Genomic DNA, 13866 nt, shown 5'->3' on the forward strand with positions numbered 1-13866 from the left:
CGGGTCAGACACGAGGCGTATGTGGCAGGGTCTACAGGAAATCAAGGACTACAAAAAGAAAACCACTATGTAAGAATGCTGTACATTGACTACAGCTCAGCATTCAACACCATATTACCCTCCAAGCTCATCATCAAGCTGGAGGCCCTGGGTCTCAACCCAGCCCCGTGCAATTGGATCCTGGACTTTGACGGGTTGCCCCCAGGTGGTGAAGGTAGGAAACAACATCTCCACTTCGCTGACCCTCAACACTGGGGCTCCACAGGGGTGCATGCTCAGACCCCTCCTGTACTCCCTGTTCACCCAAGACTGCATGGCAATGCACGCATCCAACTCAATCATCAAGTTTGCAGACGACACAACAGTAGTGGGCTTGATTACCAACAGCGACGAGACAGCCTACAGGGAGGAGGTGAGGGCACTGTGAGTGTGGTGTCAGGAAAAAAAACCTCTCACTCAACATCACCAAAACAAAGAAGATGATCGTGGACTTCAAGAAACAGCAGAGGGAGCACCCTCCTATCCACATCGAAGGGACAGCAGTGGAGAGGGTGGAACGTTTTAAGTTCCTCTGTGTACACATCACAGACAAACTGAAAAGGTACACCCATACAGATAGTGTGGTGAAGAAGGTGCAACAGTGCCTGTCAGGGTTTTGGCTTGTCACCCAAAACCCTGACAAACTTTTACAGATGCACAATCGAGAGCATCCTGTCGGGCAGTATCACAGCATGGTATGGCAACTGCCCATCGCATTACCGGGGGCAAACTAACCGCCCTCCATGACACCTACAGCACCCGATGTCACAGGAAGGCCAAAAAGATCATCAAGGACAACAGCCATCCGAGCCACAGCCTGTTCACATTGCTACCATCCAGAAGGCGAGGTCAGTACAGGTGCATCAAAGCTGGGGCCGAGAGACTGAAAAACAGCTTCTATCTCAAGGCCATCAGACTGATAAACAGCAATCACTAACTCAAAGAGGCTTCTGCCTACATTGAGACCCAATCACTGGCCACTTTAATAAATGGATCACTAGTCACTTTAAACAATGCCACTTTAAATAATGCCACTTCAATAATGTTTACATATCTTACATTACTCATATCATATGTATATACTGTATTTTATACCATCTACTGCATCTTGCCTATGCCACTCGGCCATCGCTCATGCATATATTTATATGTACATATTCTCATTCACCCCTTTAAATTTGTGTGTATTAGGTAGTTGGGAAATTGTTACGATTACTTGTTAGATATTACTGCACTGTCGGAAAACTAGAAGCATAAGCATTTCGCTACACTCGCATTAACATCTGCTAACCATGTGTATGTGACCAATAACATTTGATTTGATTTGATCTTGGTTTGATGAGCAAAACTCAGTAACACAAGATGCCCTTTCGACCGTGGCTGAACTGAGTGAACTCCAAACCCAGTGAACTTCCAACCCAGCACCCCTCTGGGAATACCACCCATCTCCCTCCTCCAGATGTGGGGCTCAAAGTTCAGAAACCACACCACAGTTTAGAAAAACTGTTTGTGTGTGTGTTGCAATTTTGCGACTAAGTGTGCAACAGAGACCATTCACAAAACAAGACCAACAGGATTCTTACAGAAACCTCTTGAGGTTTTCCTCAAAACAACCTCATTGTCTTAAGTTCTTATGAGGGAGAGACAAAAATGTCCCTCGGAAGATCTAAGATCTGCAGCTGTCCATTTTACAGCTTCTTTACACATCTTCGAGTGAACCACCCTAAGTGATGAAGTAAAAAAAGGCCCATCGCATCAAGGGCAAGACTGTCGAGAGGTCATGCGTTTGACATCTCTACCTAATAATAGTTAACGTTCCAAGAATGTCAAGGACTCAAGGTTCACATACTCCTAATGAAAATGGACATTTATGGACCTCTAGTTTGACTCTGGGTCATCATCTGATCACTCAGCACACCCAAATAAAAGCCTTCTCTATATGACTGCCCAATGGTGCACTCAGGCAGGCCCCTGGCCCTGAACAGACATACATAGATGAGAGCCATCCACCCAGAAGAGTGCACACAACACCTTCACCAATAAACCTGTGAACCCACACAGAAGCCCCATACATATGAGATAGCCTGCCCTATGTCAGCACTCATCACGGATTTAAAAGATGTTCATTTATTTTAAGTTGGTAAAAAACAAAGTAATAATCATATCCGTGAATGTCTTTGGTGGCCCACTTCATTATAATAGATTATAAGGTAACAAACAAAGGCCACTTTCCTTTGAGGTTAACATTCTATTTAGTTACAGCTAAAGGACTGAGACTAGAGAATCAAGACAAGTTGCCTCAGAAGACGACGGGCTGGCCATTTTAACAATGAATATGTGTCTGGGTGTGAGGCCAGGCCAGAATAATCTGCCTCGTGGTCAAGAGTCAAGGTCCCTTACCCGGTCTTCTCCCCTCTTTCCCTTAAGTCCCCAGTCCATCAGTACTGCCTCCCCTCATTATTCAGGAGCCATTATCTCGTCACAAGGTCACAGCAGTGCCACAGGGCCTGCTATATATTGGCCCCTATTTTCTTTTGACAAACCCATGTGTGTTACAGCGGGGCCAGCATTTTAATTCTGCCATAGAATTCCCTTTCACTATGTCCTGATTACTCGGGCTTTCTGACATAACACAACTAAGTGCATGGTATTACATATCTGGATTGATCACTCAGGACTCACTGGGAACAGATGTAATTTCAATGTAAGGTTTTGATTTCAATTTGGTTGAGTTGTCAACTGACGTGAATTCAACGTGAAATCAACAAAAATGTCACCATGTCAAGTTGGGCGGAAAAAAATACAATGTCCTTACGTTGATGACAAATCCAATCAGTTGTCCACGTTGATCCAACGTCATCATGTGGAATGTTTTGGGTTGAAATGACGTGTAAACCATGATAATTAAACCATATTTTATACAGTGGGATATGTACATGTAGGTCTATATAGGGATGGGTTTCTGGAGCAGAATTAAATGCATGAGGACTAAGCACAGGAGATATAACTATGTACAGTGCCTTCAGAAAGTGTTCACACCCCCTTGACTTATTCCAAATGTTGTTGTGTTCCAGCCTGAATTCAAAATATATTTTTTCTCACCCATCTACACAAAATACCCCATAATGACAGTGAAAACATGTTTTTTTATAAATAGTGACAAATGTATTGAAAAATAAATACAGAAAGATCAAATGTATATACAGTGAACAAAAATATAAACGCAACATGTAAAGTGCTGGTCCCATGTTTCATGAGCTGAAATAAAAGATCAAACATTTTCCATACTCACAAAAAGCTTATTTCTCTCAGATGTTGTGCACAAATTTGTTTACATCCCAGTTAGTGAGCATTTTATGCTTGTCAATATAATCCATCCACCTGACAGGTGTGGCATTTCAAGAAGCTGATTAAACAGCATGCACCTTGTACTGGGGACAATAAAAGACCACTCTAAAATGTGCAGTTTTGTCACACAACACAATGCCACAATGTCTCAAGTTTTGAGGGAGTGTACAATTGGCATGCTGACTGCAGGAATGTCCACCAGAGCTGTTTTCAGAGAATTGAATGTTCATTTCTCTAACATAAGCCGTTTCCATTGTCGTTTTAGAGAACTTGGCAGTACGTCCAACCGGCCTCACAACTGTAACCACGCAAGCCCAGGACCTCCACAGGACACAGGACCGGCTTCTTCACCTGCAGGAAATCGATTGATTTCCTTATAGAACAGTAACTCAGCAAAATATTTGAAATTGTTGCATGTTGAATTTATATTTTTGTTAAGTATGTATATCTATTCACACCCCTGAGTCAATACTTTGCACCTTTGGCAGCATTTACAGGTGAGTCTTTGTGGGTAAGTCTCTAAGAGCTTTCCACGCCTGGATTGTGCAATATTTGCCCATTATTATTTTCAAAATTCTTCAAGCTCTGTCAAGTTGGTTGTTGATCATTGCCAGACAACAATTTTCAGGTCTTGCCATAGATTTTCAAGTAGATTTAAGTCAGAACTGTAACTCGGACACTCAGGAACATTCATTGTCTCTTGGTAAGCAACTCCAGTGTATATTTGGCCTTGTGATTTGGATAATTGTCCTACTGAAAGGTGAATTAATCTCTCAGTGTCTGGTGGAAAGCAGACTGAACCAGGTTGTATTGGATTTGCCCCAAACATAACACTTTGTATTCAGGACAAAAGTGAATTGCTTTGCCACATTTTGATCAGTATTACTTTAGTGCCTTGTTGCTATAAGTACGCATCTTCTGGAATATTTTTATTCTGTACAGGCTTCCTATGTCAATTATGTTAGTATTATGGAATAACTACAATGTTGTTGATCCATCCTCAGTTTTTTTCCTATCACATCCATTAAACTCTGTAACTGTTTTAAAGTCACCATTGGCCTCATGGTGAAATCCCTGAGTGGTTTTCTTCCTCTCCAGCAACTAAGTTAGGAAGAAAGCCTGTATCTCTGTAATCCAAACTGTAATTAATAACTTCATCATGCTCAGAGGAATATTGAATATCTGCTTTTTTCCCCCTTTTTCCCATCTACCATTTAGGTGCCCTTCTTTATGAGGCATTGGAAAACCTCCCTGGTCTTTGTGGTTGAATTTGTGTTTGAAATTCACTGCTTGACTTTGTGTACATACAGATAATCATAAAAAAATAATGTTAAACACTATTATTGCTACTTATTATGTGACTTATTAAAGCTAATTTGTACTCTTGAAATGATTTAAAACACTTCAGCTTTTCATTTTTAATTCATTTGTAAAAAAATAAATAAAAAAAAACATCCATTTTGAGATGATGGGGTATTGTGCGTAGGCCAGTGACACAAAAATCTACATGTAATACATTTTAAATTCAGTCTGTAACACAACAACATTTGGAAATATTCAAGGGGTGTGAATACTTTCTGAAGGCACTGTATGTCCTGAGTTAGGGTTAACCCTAACCACACATTGGTTTTACTATCCTTGTGGAGACCAAACCACTGATTCCAATTCAAACTCCTAGTTTCCCTAACCCTAAACTTAACCCAAACCCTTAACCTAGCCCTAAACACTAACTCCTAACCTTAACTCATAAGCCTAAAATGGTATTTTTCCCTGTGGTGAAAAATACACGCACACATGCACACACACTAATAAAAAGCAATCACATGGATGTTGCAGTCCCATATCTTAAATCACATTGACAAGTCTGGTTGGTTAATAATGAAAGAGCTGGTTTGGACTCAGTGAGAACGAAAATAGTTAAAAGGTTTTCATCAGAGATGCCAAACCCCAGCTTAAACTGTCTTTAGCACAATAAACCGGATTGAGATCAGATAACCCACAGCGGTGGAGATAAAGCATTTTAGCCCAACAACAGAGTAATAAGTATCTTTACAACCAGCCTATTAAATTCCATCTGGTCTTCTGGCGTGAGTTGACCACGGTCGCCTGCCCTGGTTGAAGGCACCATGTCATTTCAGACTGGTGTATGTAGAGGTCCTGTGTTCCAGTTCCACACTGTGGCCAACTGTTACATAAAACAACGACAGAGTGCTCTGGGCATGTTTAGAGGTTTCTCCAAACTTGACATTTCTTGGCGTTCCTGGAGTTCCCTCTCTGTTATGTTAAAGCATACCACTGATAATCAAGTCACTTAGGAAAAAGGATGTCTTTATATGGTCACAAAGAGAAGTCCCAGTCAGACTAGAAGTCACTCCACTCCATTACTGCAGGTCTGTGAACAGACGGCCAGCTCAGGCCCGGGGACGAGAGGGGAACAATGTATGCATTTAGCCCTCTGCCCTCTTATGTGAACCACTCTCTACTCTCGGCTGTTGAGTTAGCACTGAGAGGTTAGAGGAGGATAAACAATCCTAGTAGTGACATTGTGGGGAGGCCACTAACCCCAATCCCCTCGACAAGAGAATGGGTAAGGGAAATGAGGGTGCATGGGGGCTTGGGGTGTGTAGAGTCACGTGACCGGTGGTCCCAATCCAGGAGTCCCGAGGGAAGGACTCCTCCCTACTGTTGAGTTACAGAGAGAATCTCAAAGAAGAGTCCCAATCCGCCTCTACCCAATGTCTCCTCGTACAAACCCCAAATAAGTGTAGCATTGTTCTGAAACAAAAATATGGAGATCAGTCTAAATTACGAAAATACTCACTGTATCAAGCTTTCAGAGTAAGCTAAACATGTTGATGTGTGTGGACAACCTCTCCCCATGCTCCCCATGCTGATGAGATCTCTTAAGGGTTAACCCACTCTTCCGGACACCCCATTGCGGCTGCCCCCCCCCCCCCCCCCCCCGCCTCTGCAGTTTAACTTCCCTAATCCATGTCTGCATCACTCCCACTGCAGCCGTCTCCCCTCCTCCACCCGTCCCCCAGAAATCAACTCTTGTCTTCAGGTTACTCTCACTCCTCCATCAGGTGTTGTGGATATTGGAGAGGACACTTGGATGAACTGCTGGGGGTGGAGGGGAGGGATAGCATTTGGTTGCAGTGGAGATGAGGATGGGGAACATCTGTGGAACAGATAAAGGAGATGCTTTGCTCATTTTCTCACGAGCCCTGGGTAGAACAAGGCCAAGCACAGTTCATCTCTCCATCTCAGCTCTCTCTCCTCAATGGCTGGTGTTTGCCTAAAGCCTTCAGGGGCTTCGGACCAGCCCCCAGCAGCCCCCACCAGCCCCCGACACACAGGACAAGAGCACAAGGAGGAAGTCAGCCCAGAGGTCTCGTGTGTGATCAAAGTTAGCCCTTATAAGCCTCATATTTGTACCAAACCCCAGTTATTTTCAAATGGCTTTAATTTCAGCTAGGTAAACAATATCCAGGCGTTCTCCTTTTTCAACCTCCCTCTCCAACCCTCCTGCAGTATTTCCAACCCCCTCACACTTTCCCCTATTACATGGATGGAGGGAAAGGGAAAGTTGAGAATCTAGATTCCTCCACAGGATAATTAATTTTCTGGGTATTAATGCTGATTTCAAAGGAGTATGTTAGGAGAGTGTCCCCTCGGGGGACCTCACATCAAAACCTTGAATACTTTACGATGACAAGAAAGTCAGCCATATGGAGTGAGGGAGCTCCGCTCTTTGATTCTCTCTCCTTCCATGTTACAGTCCATCAACCACATTGTTATTCCGGACTTGTCTCATTGCTAATGAGATTTCCAGTCTGCTAAAAAGCCATGTTTTTCTTTTCCTGTCTTATGAAACCCAACACCTTTTCCCTTTTCGCTAAGAAGGCCGTGAGATCAAGTGACCAAGAGTCCTTCTTTATCCCATCATTACGACGCTGACACCATCAGAGGGAAACAATAGAGGCTTTTCTCATACGAAATATATATGATATATTTTTGTTACAACCACAAAGAATGTATTAACACCCCTTGACTTTTTCCACATTTTGTTGTGTTTAGAATAGATGCAATTGAGATATTTTGTCACTGGCCCCATTATCTTGAAGTGGAATTGTGTTTTTCAAAAATGCTACAAATTAATACAATATTAAAGCTGAAATGTCTTGAGTCAATAAGTATTCAACCCCTTTGTTATGGCAAGCCTAAATAAGTTCAGGAATAAAAATGTGCTTAACAAGCCACATAATAAGTTGCAGGGACTCACTCTGTGTGCAGTTATAGTGTTTAACATGATTTTTGAATGACTACCTCATCTTTGTACCCCACACATGTAATTATCTGTAAGGTCCCTCAGTCGAGCAGTGAATTTCAAACGAATTTCAAACACAGATTCAACCCCATTGTTAATTGTTAAGGAAAATCCCAGAATGGAGCTAAGCACATGTAAAATTCTAGAGGAAAACCTTGTTCAGTGTCCTTTCCACCAGACACTGGGAGATGAATTCACCTTTCAGTAGGACGATAACTTAAAACACAAGGCCAAATCTACACCAGAGTTGATTACCAAGAAGACAGTGAATGTTCAGTGAATGAATGTGGCAAAGTTACACTTTTGACTTACGTCTAATGAAAATCTATGGGAAGAGCTGAAAATGGTTGTCTAGGAAAGATCAACAACTAATTTGACAGAGCTTGAAGAATTTTGAAAAGAATAATGTGCAAATGTTACACAATCCAGGTGTGGAAAGCTGTTGGAGGCTTACCTATAGACATACCCAGAAAGGCTGCCAAAGGTGATTCTAACATGTACTAACTCAGGGGCTTGAATACTTATTAAATCAAGATATATTAGTGTTTTACAGTGCCTTCGGAAAGTATTCAGACCCTTTGACTTTTTACACATTTTGTTACCTTACTGCCTTATTCTAAAATGTAGTAAAAAAAATGTTTGCACATTTATTACAAATAAAAAACAGAAATACGTTATTTACATAAGTATTCAGACCCTTTGAGACTCAATATTGAGCTCAGGTGCATCCTGTTTCCATTGATCATCCTGTTTCTACAACTTGATTGGAGTCCACCTGTGGTAAATTCAATTGATTGGAAATTATTTGGAAAGGCACACACCTGTCTATATAAGGTCTCACAGTTGACAGTGCATGTCAGAGCAAAAACCAAGCCATGAGGTCGAAGGAATTGTCCGTAGATCTCCGAGACAGGATTGTGTCAAGGCACAGATCTGGGGAAGGGTACCAAAACATGTCTGCAGCATTGAAGGTCCCCAAGAACACAGTGGCCTCCATCATTCTTAAAAGGAAGAAGTTTGGAACCAACAAAACTCTTCCTAGAGCTGGCCGGCCGCAAGGCCAAACTGAGCAATCGGAGGAGAGTCCCTCTGTTGAGATGGGAGAACCTTTCAGAAGAACAACCATCTCTGTAGCTCTCCACCAATCAGGCCTTTATGGTAGTGGGCAGACAGAAGGTACTCCTCAGTAAATGGCACATGACAGCACACTTAGAGTTTGCTAAAAGGCACCTAAAGTCTCTTAGACCATGAGAAACAAGATTCTCTTGTATGATGAAACCAAGATTGAACTCTTTGGCCTAAATGCCAAGTATCACATCTGGGGGAAACCTGGCACCATCCCTACGATGAAGCATGGTGGTGGCACCATCATGCTGTGGGAATGTTTTTCAGTGGCAGTGACTGGGAGACAAGTCAGGATCGAGGCAAAGATGAACAGAGCAAAGTACAGAGAGATCCTTGATGAAAACCTGCTGCAGAGCACTCAGTACCTCAGACTGGGTTCACCTTCCAACAGGACAACAACCCTAAGCACACAGCCAAAACAAAGCAGGAGTGGCTTCGGGACAAGTCTCTGAATGTCCTTGAGTGGCCCAGCCAGATCCCGGACTTGAACCCTGTGTAGCTGTGTAGCAACACACGCCATCCAACCTGACAGAGCTTGAGAGGATCTGTAAAGAGGAATGAGAGAAACTCCCCAAATACAGGTGTGCCAAGCTTGTAGCGTCATACCCAAGAAGCCTCGAGGCTGTAATCGCTACGCAAGGTGCTTCAATAAAGTACTGCGTAAAGGGTCTGAATACATATGTAAATGTCATTTTTCCGTTTTTATTTTTTTTATTAATTAGCAAACATTTCTAAAAATCTGTTTTTGCTTTGCCATTATGGGGTATTGTGTGTAGATTGATAAGGGAAAAACTATTTAATAAATTTTAGAATAAGGTTGTAACGTAACAAAATGTGTAAAAAGTCAAGAGGTCTGAATACTTTCCGAATGCACCGTATTTTTCAAAATGTTTTATTATTATTTTTTTTTTTTACAAATGTTAGAATTGTTTTATTTCCACTTTGACATTAAACTATTTTGTGTAGATCATTGACAAAAAAAATACAATTCAATCAATTTTGATCACACTTTGTAACACAACAAATTGTGGGAAATGTCAAGGGGTATGAAAACTTTCTGAAGGCACTGTATGTGTCCATTATCCTATATGGAGGCAGTGATAGAGCAATCATGGGATCTGGCTCTTCATATAATCCTACACACCACCATCTCTCCTCCAGCTCTGACAGAGATGTTTGGGAGATAATCTGGGTAAGAATGGAGATTGCATGTTCTCCCTGGACCACAGAGGAGCCACACACTGGCGCCGGAGGGGATGGCTACTCCCAACCAACTGTGCTATTTTGTTTGTTTTTTCACATTGTTTGTAACTCATTTTGTACATAATGTTGCTGCAACCGTCTTTTATGACAGAACATAGCTTCTAGACATCAGAACAGCAATTACTCACCTCGAACTGGACAAATATTTTTTATTTAATGAGTCCGACGCGAATGATATACTGCTTTGTCAAGACAAGACCCAAATCTCTGTCATCAGCGTGAAGAAAAGACAGCATTATTGGCCAACGTGCAATCAAAACAGGAAACCAAACTGGACGATCTATGATTAAGACTATACTACCAATGGGACATTGGCTGAACGACAACACGGATAATATAAAGCTGCCTAGCTTCTCCGTGCATCAGCAGGACAGAGCAGCTACGTCTAGTAAGACGAGGGGCGGGTGTGTGTGTCTATTTGTCAATAACTGCTGGGGCGCGATGTCTAATACTAAAGAAGTCTAGAGGTATTGCTCACCTGAGGTAGAATACCTCATGATAAGCTGTAGGCCACACTATTTTCCAAGATAATTCTCATCTATATTATTCAAAGCCATCTATTTATCACCACAAAACGATGCAGGCACTAAGACTGCACTCAACGAGCTGTATAAGGCCATAAACAAACAAGAAAATGCTCATCCAGAAGCGGTGCTCCTGGTGGCCGCGGACTTTGATGCAGGCAAACTTAAATCCATTTGACCTAATTTCTACCAAAATGTCACATGTGCAACCAGAGGGGAAAAAAACTCAAGACCACCTTTACTCCACATACAGAGAAGCATACAAAGCTTTCCCTCGCCTTCCATTTGGTAAATCAGACCATAATTCTACCCTTCTGATTGCTGCTTACAAGCAAAACCTAAAGCAGGAAGTACCAGTTACTCGTTCAATACTGAAGTGGTCAGATGATGTGGATGCTACGCTACAGGACTGTTTTGATAGCACAGACTGAAATATGTTCCGGGATTCATCCAATGGCATTGAGGAGTATACCACCTAAGTCACCGGCTTCATCAATAAGTGCATCGACGACGTCGTAATCACAGTGACCGTACGTACATATCCCAACCAGAAGTCATGGATTACAGTCAACAACCGCACCGAGCTAAAGGCTAGAGCTGCCGCTTTCAAGGAGCGGGACACTAATCCGGACACTTATAAGAAATCCCTCTATGCCCTCAGATGAACCATCAAACAGGCAAAGCATCAATACAGGACTAAGGTTGAATCCTACTATGTCGGCTCCTACAACATTTTATGCTCGCTTCAAGGCAAGCAACACAGAAGCATGCATGAGAGCAACAGCTGTTCCAGACTGTGTGATTACGCTCTACGTAGCCGATGTGAGCAAGACCTTTAAACAGGTCAACATTCGCAAAGCCGAAGGGGCCAGACGGATTACCAAGATGTGTACTCAAAGCATGCACGGACCAACTGGCAAGTGTCTTCACTGACCAAGTCTGTTATACCTACATGTTTCAAACAGACCACCATAGTCCCTGTGCCCAAGGAAGCGAAGGTAACCTGCCTATATGATTACCGCCCCGTAGCACTCACATAGGTAACCATGAAGTGCGTTGAAAGGCTGGTCATGGCTCACATCAACACCATCATGCCAGAAAATCTAGACCCACTCCAATTTGCATACCACCCCAACAGATCCAAAGATTATGAGATTTCAATCACACTCCACACTGCCCTTTCCCAGTTGGAGAAAAGGAACACCTACGTGAGAATGCTGTTCATTGACTACAGCTCAGCATTAGACAATAGAGCCCACAAAGCTCATCACTAAGCTAAGCACCCTGGGACTAAACACCTCCCTCTGCAACTGGATCCTGAACTTCCTGACGGGCCACCCCCAGGTGGTAAGGGTAGGCAACAACACATCTGCCACGCTGATCCTCAACATTGGGGCCCCTCAGGGGTGCGTGCTTAGTCCCCTCCTGTACTCCCTGTTCACCCACAACTGCATGGCCAAGCACAACTCCAACACCATCATTAAGTTTGCTGACGACACAAGTGGTAGGCCTGATCACAGGCAACGATGAGACAGCCTACAGGGAGGAGGTCAGAGACCTGGATCGTGAACTATAGGAAAAAGAGGGCTGAACAGGCCCCCATTAACATCAAAAGAGCTGAAGTGGAGCGGATCGAGATTTTCAAGTTCCTTGGTGTCCACATCACCAACAAACTATCATGGTCCAAACTAAAGGTCGACCGATTATGATTTTTCAACGCCGATACCGATACCGATTATTGGAGGACCATAAAAGCCGATACCGATTAATCGGCCGATTTTTTTATATTTTTTATTTGTAATAATGACAATTACAACAATACTGAATGAACACTTATTTTAACTTATAATATTTATGTAATATAATACATCAATAAAATCAATTTAGCCTTAAGTAAATAATGAAACATGTTCAATTTGGTTTAAATAATGCAAAAACAAAGTGTTGGAGAAGAAAGTAAAAGTGCAATATGTGCTATGTAAGAAAGCTAACGTTTCACTTCCTTGCTCAGAACATGAGAACATATGAAAGCTGTTGGTTTCTTTAACATGAGTCTTCAATATTCCCAGGTAAGAAGTTTTAGGTTGCAGTTATTATAGGAATTATAGGACTATTTCCCTCTATACCATTTGTATTTCATTAACCTTTGACTATTGGATGTTCTTATAGGCACTTTAGTATTGCCAGTGTAGCAGTATAGCTTCCGTCCCTCTCCTCGCTCCTCCCTGGGCTCGAACCAGGAACACATCGACAATTAGCGTGCGCTAACTAGCTAGCCATTTCACTTTGGTTACACGAGCCTCATCGCGGGAATTGATAGGCTTGAAGTCATAAACAGCGCAATGCTTGACGCACAACAAAGAGCTGCTGGCAAAACGCACGAAAGTGCTGTTTGAATGAATGTTTACGCACCTTCTTCTGCTTACCACCGCTCAGTCAGATACTTGTATGCTCAGTCAGATTATATGCAACGCAGGACACGCTAGATAATATCTAGTAATATCATCAACCATGTGTAGTTATCTAGTGATTATGATTGATTGTTTTTTATAAGATAAGTTTAATGCTAACTAGCAACTTACCTTGGCCCACTGCATTTGCGTAACTCCTTGTGGAGTGCAACGAGAGAGAGACAGGTCGTTATTGCGTTGGACTAGTAAAGGTTGCAAGATTGGATCCCCCGAGCTGACAAGGTGAAAATCTGTCGTTCTGCCCCTGAACAAGGCAGTTAACCCACTGTTCCTAGGCTGTCATTGAAAATAAGAATGTGTTCTTAACTGACTTGCCTAGTTAAATAAAGATTAAATAAAGGTGTAAAAAAATGTAAAAATAAATTCAGATCCCAAAAGTTCTACAGCTGCACCATCGAGAGCATCCTGACCGGTTGCATCCCCACATGGTATGGCAACTGCTCGGCATCTGACCGCAAGGCGCAACAGAGGGTAGTGAGTACGGCCAAGTACATCACTGGGGCCAAGCTTCCTCACATTCAGGTCCTACAGTTGAAGTCGGAAGTTTACATACACTTAGGTTGGAGTCAATAAAACGTGTTTTTTTCAACCACTCCACAAATGTCTTGTTAACAAACTATAGTTTTGGCAAGTCGGATAAGACATCTACTTTGTGCATGACACAAGTAATTTTTCCAACAATTGTTTACAGACAGATTATTTCACTTATAACTCACTGTATCACAAAACCAGTGGGTCAGAAGTTTACATACACTAAGTTGACTGT

At 42.4% G+C, this 13866-nt stretch overlaps 1 long non-coding RNA gene across 1 annotated transcript; it reads left to right on the plus strand.

The window, feature by feature from the left end:
• Positions 1 to 405: 405 nt before the first annotated feature.
• On the plus strand, positions 406 to 4727 carry LOC149974418 (uncharacterized). The gene is made up of 2 exons (XR_016489360.1): positions 406 to 887; positions 3653 to 4727. It is a non-coding gene; the product is annotated as an uncharacterized LOC149974418 (long non-coding RNA).
• The last annotated feature ends 9139 nt before the right edge of the window (positions 4728 to 13866 follow it).

The sequence above is a fragment of the Oncorhynchus mykiss genome, chromosome 20, assembly GCF_057628025.1.
Source record: "Oncorhynchus mykiss isolate SJ-2025 chromosome 20, ASM5762802v1, whole genome shotgun sequence".
NCBI lineage: Eukaryota > Metazoa > Chordata > Actinopteri > Salmoniformes > Salmonidae > Oncorhynchus > Oncorhynchus mykiss.